The sequence below is a fragment of the Thalassophryne amazonica genome, chromosome 19 (assembly GCF_902500255.1).
Source record: "Thalassophryne amazonica chromosome 19, fThaAma1.1, whole genome shotgun sequence".
In the NCBI taxonomy this organism is placed as follows: domain Eukaryota; kingdom Metazoa; phylum Chordata; class Actinopteri; order Batrachoidiformes; family Batrachoididae; genus Thalassophryne; species Thalassophryne amazonica.
The window spans coordinates 31,989,004-31,997,864 of NC_047121.1; the positions used below are offsets into that span (position 1 = coordinate 31,989,004).

At 37.4% G+C, this 8,861-nt stretch overlaps 1 protein-coding gene across 3 annotated transcripts in view; it reads right to left on the minus strand.

Moving 5' to 3' along the window:
- The window catches only part of rbm25a (RNA binding motif protein 25a), a 31,991-nt gene extending 31,702 nt beyond the window's left edge, over positions 1-289 (minus strand). For 2 of the 3 annotated variants that reach the window (XR_004557912.1, XM_034159806.1), the window contains exon 1: positions 165-226. The gene's annotated coding sequence lies outside the window, so the exon portion shown is untranslated. Of the gene's footprint in view, positions 1-159 lie in introns of all 3 variants that reach the window. The other variant, XM_034159807.1, reaches the window with a different exon arrangement.
- Positions 290-8,861: the final 8,572 nt, after the last annotated feature.

Sequence of the window (8,861 nt, forward strand, 5' to 3'; positions counted from 1 at the left end):
ACGACACATTATTATCCGGATAGCACACCTGATTAAAATTAATGAAAATGTTTAAACTGAGTTAACTAATTCCGCTAAGCTAGCGAACAAGTAAACAGCAAATGAAAACTACCATGCTAGTTCACATTAGCTGGAGCTGCCCTGCGCGAATTTACTCACCTGAGCCCAATTCCTTTTAAAGTGGCTACTAATAGTCGGGTTATCCAAATGCAGCGCAGTTAGCTCCTGTACACAACCTGATGGATAATTGCTGCTAACTAGTAGGTTAGAGCGACACCATTTCTTCTCGAAATGAATCATGGGAAACCACAATATTTTTTGCTACGGGGTTTTAAAGCCCTAGGATTAGTCTGTCAGGATAGTCCCAAACTATCCTTGTTGGGAGCGAAAAAGCTTTTCGTCATTTTTCTTCTTACTCAAATAACTACTACTATTTCAAAGTAGTTTTAATAGAGTTTGAAAGTGTCCTACAAATTTTAGAATCTGTTCAAGGGCTTTAAACTCATCCACAGGATGCGACGTCCTCCGAAATCTACGGAAACGAGGATAGAAAGACAAAAAAAAAAAAATTGCCTGACAGACTAAACTCAGGGCAGGAAATCTGTAAAGTTTACAAACTGAAGTCTCAATTTAGTCCAAGCAGGATAAAGTTAAAATACTGAGTTATCCCTTCTACGCACAGGTAATAGAGAAGAATTTTTAGTCGTGTATATTTCATGTCACTTTAGTTGAGGTGTAGTATGTTGCATTGCATTGTGTGTATGTTGTAAATTTGTGACATTCAATTCAATTTCAATTTTATTTATTTATATAGCGCCAAATCACAACAAACAGTTGCCCCAAGGCGCTTTATATTGTAAGGCAAAGCCATACAATAATTACGTAAAAACCCCAATGGTCAAAACGACCCCCTGTGAGCAAGCACTTGGCGACAGTGGGAAGGAAAAACTCCCTTTTAACAGGAAGAAACCTCCAGCAGAACCAGGCTCAGGGAGGGGCAGTCTTCTGCTGGGACTGGTTGGGGCTGAGGGAGAGAACCCTCTGGCAGATCCCGAGCAGGATTCATGAGACATCAATGATAATGCTGGCAAATTATACAGTATTTTTTGTCTTTCTGATGCCTGATTCTGTTTTTTCTCTCTGTTTAAGGTGCAGCTCCATCCAGAGATGGGAGTTGTATTTGTGTTGGTGACCCTCCTGTCCTGTGCACCAATAGCATTTCTTGTATATTCGTCCGTGAATTGTTCTGTAATTTATGTCTGTAGCATGGCCCAAGCAGAGGGTCACCCCTTTGAGTCTGGTCTGCTTGAGGTTTCTTCCTCAGAGGGAGTTTTTCCTTACCACTGTTGCTCTGGGGGTTGGTAAGGTTAGACCTTACCTGTGTGAAGCGCTTTGAGGCAACTCTGTTGTGATTTGGCGCTATATAAATGAAAATAAATTGAAATTGACATGTGAATGACGGTAAAAGGTGAAAGCATGTCAGATCACTGCAATGCTCTGGCATGGTGCACACAGCAGGTCCGGGAAACTGGGGCACAATGGATCAGAAATGTTTTCTGGCAGCATAAACACATTATGCATAGGTTTAGGTCATTCTATTGTGGATTTAATACAGCAAGTTATTGTTTATAAAGGCCCAGTCACATGACACTTAACAAAAGCCAACAAAGCCCTAACGAAACAAGAAATCTGAACTTGCGTTGGCATCGTTTAACCTTCGCTCAGCTTTGTTCCTGCAGCATATGCGCTTTGTCAAGATTTTTAAACTGTCAAACTTTGAATGAAGGGCAACAAAAACCTCAATTCTTCCGTATTTCGTTTTGCTGTCGTTCTTGACGGCTTCTTATCGTTTGCTTAGTTTTTGTAACGTTATCCTTTCGGTTGACTTCGTTCAATCAGCTCAATGTTTTCACACAGTACAAAAGCTGGTTTTTGATTGCTTTTGTGGAGGAGCTGCAGCTCCTCCGTGCTGGTGTGTGTGTGGTGTGGGGCTTCTGCCGCTGCAAAACAGAATACAATGATTTGCAAATCCTCTTCAACCTATATTCAATTGAATACACCACAAAGACAAGATATTTAAAATTCAAACTGATAAACTTTATTATTTTGGTGTAAATATTTGTTCATTTTGAAATGGATGCCTGCAACATATTTCAAAAAAGCTGGGACAGTGGTATGTTTACCACTGTGTTACATCACCTTTCCTTCTAACAACACTCAATAAGTGTTTGGGAACTGAGGACACTAATTTTTGAAGCTTTGTAGGTGGAATTCTTTCCCATTCTTGCTTGATGTACGACTTCAGTTGTTCAACAGTCCGGGGTCTCTGTTGTCATATTTTGTGCTTCATAATGCGCCACATATTTTCAGTGGGTGACAGGTCTGGACTGCAGGCAGGCCAGTCTAGTACCCGCACTTTTACTATGAAGCCATGCTGTTGTAACACGTGCAGAATGTGGCTTGGCATTGTCTTGCTGAAATAAGCAGGGACGTCCCTGAAAAAGATGTTGCTTGGATGGCAGAATGTGTTGCTCCAAAACCTGGATGTCCCTTTCAGCATTGATGGTGCCATCACAAATGTGTAAGTTGCCCACGCCATGGGCACTAACACACCCCCATACCATCACAGATGCTGGCTTTTGAACTTTGCACTGGTAACAATCTGGATGGTCTTTTTCCTCTTTTGTCTGGAGGACTCAACATCCATGATTTCCAAAAACAGTTTGAAATGTGGAGTCATCAGACCACAGCACACTTTTCCACTTTGCATCTGCCTATTTCAAATGAGCTCGGGCCCAGAGAAGGCAGTGGAATTTCTGGATGTTGTTGATGTATGCATGGTAGAGTTTTAACTTGCACTTGTAGATGTAGCGACGAACTGTGTTAAATGGGTTTCTGAAGTGTTCCTAAGCCCACACAGTGAGATCTTTTAGACATTGATGTCTGTTTTTAATGCAGTGCCACCTGAGGGATCGAAGGTCACAGCATTCAATGTTGGTTTTCGGCCTTGCTGCTTACGTGTAGAAAGTTCTCCAGATTCTCTGAATCTTCTGATTATATTTTGGACTGTAGATGATGGAATCCCTAAATTCCTTGCAATTGAACGTTGAGAAAGACTCTTCTTAAACTGTTGGACTATTTTTTTATGCAGTTGTTCACAAAGTAGTGATTCCTGCCCCATCTTTGCTTGTGAATGGCTGAGCCTTTTGGGGATGCTCCTTTTATACCCAATCATGACACTCACGTGTTTCCAATTAACCTTTTCACCTGTGGAATGTTCCAAACAGGTGTTCTTTGAGCATTCATCAACTTTCCCAGTCTTTTATTGCCCCTGTCCCAGTTTTTTGAAATGTGTTGCAGGCATCCATTTCAAAATGCGCAAATATCTGCACAAAAACAAAAAAGTCTATCAGTTTGAACATTAAATATCTTGTCTTTGTGGTGTATTTAGTTGACTATAGGTTGAAGAGGATTTGTAAATCATTGTATTCTGTTTTTATTTACATTTCACACAACGTACAAAAAACTCATTGGAATTGGGGTTGTATATTAGATTACAGTCAAAACTAGAGCACCGTGTTCATAGAGTGCAAACCTCCACCAACACTAGTTTCCAATTCCACAAATTTTTACTTTGGAAAAAAATTTCAAGGTCAAAGTCCTGTTAGAAGTGGCTTTTCATAAGCTAAATCAGATTTGATCAAATGTCAGAGAATGTATTTAGTTCATACACTTTTTGTGGTGTTGTCAGGTTTTTTGTCAACTTTTTCCATTTCTAAATTCTTTTTCAGATCATTTTGAATGAATGAATGAATGCTTTATTCAACACACAAAACTCCATATCAAAAAAAGAAAAGATTTTATAGTGATTTTACAGTACATGTGACTGAAAGGGTGTAGGCAGAAGCAACAGCTTATATACACCCACCCCATAAATATATATATATATATATATGTGTGTGTGTGTGTGTGTGTGTGTATGTATATGTTCTCCACTCAGATTGCAATAGCCAATCACAGATTAGCCTTTCTGTCCATCATTTACCTGTATTTTGGCATGCTTGGTGCCAGAAAGTTATGTTGGATCCAAAGGGATCCAAAAAGGCTAGGATCAAAAGTTATATTGGATCCGTTCCCACTGACCAATAGTGTTAGAGCTTACTGCCAACAGTTAGCCAATCAGAGCGCGGCATACAATTATTCATGAGATGACATCACTAATGACGTAGCAGATGTCAGGAACTTGCTGACAGAGGCTGGTTGAAAAAATGGCAACAAACATGTCAACAACAGCAGCGAGGTTTGCCGAGTTCACAGAGGAGGAACTGGTGGAAATATTGAACTCCAAGGATGCTAAAAACACTAAGAAGGTAGACAAGCAGGCTACTGATGTTTCAGAATCAATCATATGCTGTTCACAACAAAATAAATTGATCTAATTTACTTGACTCTTTGTTGTTTGCTTAATTTGGGAGGGGGGTGGAGAACATAACTGATGGATGGCAAGTCTCTGATGGATGGTGGACTCCTTACCATCCATTATTTGTATAATGTATATATATTGCATATACATACACATACATACACACATACCTAATACATACGCATAACCACAAATGTTTGAGATTTAACAATGAACTGAATTTTCTCATCACAACAAAATAAATAATAATGCACAATCCAAGGGAAATAATACAAAATCAATAAACTTAATTGCCCATACTATAATGAGAGATTATATTCGTTTTATAAAATCTTTTAAAGCTGACTAGAGTAGGGTGTAATTTAATATGTTTAGAACAGATGTTCAAAGGTTTACACCTTTTACAGAAACACAGTGACTTTTTACAGTAGTGCGAATATTTAATTTATCAAATAATAATGTTCCTCTCAAATTATAACTGGAGTCCTTCATTTTAAACAGATTTTGGACATGTTGAGGTAGAAGTTTGTTTTTTGCTTTATACATGGTTTGTATTGTAATATAATCAACTAAGTCCTTGAATTTCAGAATATTCAAACAAATAAATAGTGGGTTTGTTGGCTCACTGTAAGGTTTAGTATGATCATTCTTATGGCTTTCTTTTGCAATAAAAATATTGAATTTGTGTTTGTTTTATAAGTGTTTCTCCAAACCTCAATACAATATGTCATATATGGAGCTATTAATGAATAATATAAAGTGATTATCAAATATTGAGGGAGAAAATCTTGGGGTTTATATAGGATTGCAATGGCTTTTGACATTTTGGATAATAACATAATTTATGTGTTTTTCATCTTAATTTATAATCAATGATAACTCCAAGAAATTTTGTTTCAGTTACAATTTCAGCATCCTATAATTATACATTTATACTTAAATTCTTGGGCTTGTTTAACAAATATAATACACTTTGTTTTACCAAGATGAAGTGATAATTTATTTAAATCAAACCAATCAAACAAATTTCTGCAATTCCTTCTCCACCATGTCCAAAAGCTGTCCCAGGAACACAGTCGTATCATCCGCAAATAAAATACAATTCAGGGTCTTAGAAATCAAACATATATCATTAATATATAAAAGAAACAGCAGTGAACCAAGGACTGAACCTTGAGGCACATTACATGTAATCTTTAAAAATTCTGAGTTTATCCCCCCAATATGTACACACTAATACCTGTTTTGTAGATAGCTGCCTATCCAGTCATGAGCCAATCCCCTAATACCATACTTTTGCAATTTATCCAACAGTAAGGTATGGTCTGTGGTATCAAAAGCTTTCTGTAAATCAAAGAAAACTCCTACTGTGTACTGCTTATTCTTAATTGCATTTGTTATTCGTTCAACAAAGTCAATTAAAGCCAATGAGGTAGTTCGATTCTTTCTGAATCTATACTGCTGTTCACTGAGTATATGATGTTTAGTTATAAAATCATTTAGCCTCTTTGCAAATACCTTTTCCAAAATTTTTGAGAATTGTGGTAACAGTGAGATTGGCCTGTAGTTTGAAAAGACATGTTTATCACCAGATTTGAATAGTGGAATCACTTTAGCTATTTTCATCTTCGACGGAAATTTCCCAGTCATTAAGGACAAATTACAAATATAAGTTAATGGTTTAATGATACAGTCAGTAATCTTCTTTATCAAAACATGTCAAAATTATAGATGTCAGTTGACTTTTTACCTTTTAATTTATGAACAATGTCAATTATTTCTTTTCCATCTGTTTCTTTAATAAACATTGAATCCAAAATTGTATTGATTGTTTTGCTGTTATCCAAGGAACACATTTTAGGGGGCACAATTGAATCAGCTAAGTTTTTACCCACATTAACAAAATAATCATTGAAGTGGTCAACTATAGGTTTATTTTCCTTAATAATTTTGTCTGTAGTTGTGTAAAAATAAGCTGGATAGTCTTTAACAACTTGTTTTCTTTTTAATAATTTCATTTAAAAGCTTCCAAGTGCCTTTTATATTGGTTTTATATTTTTTTCTAGTAAATCACTATAATACTGCTTCTTAATGTTAATTTGTTTTTGTATATCTTATATTTACTTTCAGCATAGTTCTAAATTTTATAAATTGTTTATACAGTATTTTTTTTCTTTTTACATGCATTCTGTAGCCACTTTCTGATCCATGGATTATCTACATTTTGTTTGTTACCAACTTCAGGCACAAATGGGCAGTGTATCATATAAACTGGAAATAATAGAGATAAATGATTCATATGATTTGTCTATGTCCTCAGTATAAATATCATACCAGTTTTGATGCATTAAGTCTGTTCTAAGATTTTCAATAGTTGCATCAGTTATTTTCCTTATTAAATTACTAGTTTCATGATGAACATTTTTAGCGAGTGATGAATTAAAGGCAGCAAAAACCAGCAAATGATGAATGACATCACTAAGAAGTAATCCACCAGTTAAGTTCCCTGCAGTAACATTTGTTAATATATTTGTTAATATATTTGTTAATATATATATTTTCAATAAGTGTTTCTGTGTTCATAGTTATCCTGCTTGGATTGGATACAGTGCAACACAAAACACAGAATTTATGAATTCCGTTATTTGTGATTGACTATGTGGATTTAAAAGACTTATACTGAAGTCTCCGCAAACAAATAGAAGCTTGCTTTTAATTGCCGGATACATTTTGATCAGTTTATCCTCAAAAATATTAATGTTTGAACCAGGAGCTCTATAAACACAGCTTATAATTATATTTTTTGATTTTTCACATTTAATTTCAACTTAGCTGTGGTTTGAGACTGTGAGGTGTCTTCTTTCCATGATAAAGGGGAACAAGCAAATCGGTGTCAAGTAATATGCTGTCACAGTGGGAGGGAGATTCAACTGTTTGAACAGTGAACAAATTTCACTCTCCGTTAGCATGAATAACCTGACAACCACTTGTCTCCAGTCTGTCACTTAGCATATGCAGGAAGCAGAGTTTGTTTTCTGTGTTGGCAAGAAATTCTTCTTTCTTGGTTTGCAGCCATCAGAGACTCCCATACTTTCCATACTTACATAACAGCAGCAGTCTTGAAGGATCTCTTCCCAGCTAGTGCACCAGCTAAGAGAATATTTAGAGCAAAATCGTGCAAATGGTGATACAAGCACCAAAGTTGGCACAAATAGACATTACTCTTTTGAAAAAAAACAAAAAAAACAACTGGCCACTTGAAGTTTCAATTGGCAGCCAGGTAGGGGTCAATTGAATAATTACACAGAGGTCAAAATTAAAAATGCTCAAATCATTTTGAAAACTACACCACACTATTTGTCTGATTGTAAAGATTCCAAAAAGGTATAGTTTGGACTATCTATGACTGAATGATCAGGAGTTACGGGGTAAAAACAGCAAAAATGGTGACAAAGGTCAGTTTCAGTTTGCACAGGGGTCAAAAGTTAAAGTTGCTCCAACTTTGGTAAAAAAAAAAAAAAAAAAAAAAAAGTAAATTATTAGTTGAATTAACAGAGTTTAAAAAAAAAGAATAGTTTGGACCATGTATCATGCTTAGTCATCATGTTACAGGGTAACATATTGTTGTGAAAGTGTCGTGACACGGACCCACAACAGGGGGCGTTAATGAACAGACAATGGATAAGCCAAAAGTAACGATTTAATGTTGTGAATCGCACAACGACGTACAGACAATAACAATATGGTGACTGTCAATCATACACCAGGTGACGTGTGGGCAGGCTCGACGATAGAAGACGCCTGGCGAGAGAGGAGCCGGATCCCACACAGCTTCCACCACCAACGGAGCTGAAGAACACCGGAGCCGCCAAGACCTGCGCCCCAGGTGGCCACTGTCTTCAGCAGTCAGACCCGGTACTGCTGGCAGAGAACAGAGACAGTCCTGATGAGTGTGAGTTCGCACACTCAGTAATCCCACAGTCTGTATACAATTAGGAGGGAAAACCTCCATCTCCAATCACACACTCGTGCAGCTCCTGTCTAACCACTTATCTGGTTGGGGTGTGAAGCGAAACCGTCGCTGATCACACCAAACGCCAATCCCACAGATAAGGACACACCACAGGAAAACGGCTGCAAAGAAGTTCAGATTATTACTTAGTATAAGTCAGCAGAGAAGTTACCTGAATGGTACCTGATTTCTCAGCGGGGAGGTGGAGTTGCAGTCCGGCTTTTATGGTGGTGGTGATGAGTAGTGGATGAGTGACAGCTGGTACAGATGATGAGTGACAGCTGTCACTCCTGGTCGCTCCAAGGCCCTCTCGTGCTTGAAGCCCGCACTTCAAGCAGGGCGCCATCTTGTGGTGGTGGGCCAGCAGTACCTCCTCTTCAGCGGCCCACACAACACGTCACATGTCATCAAATCAAATCAAAGCAA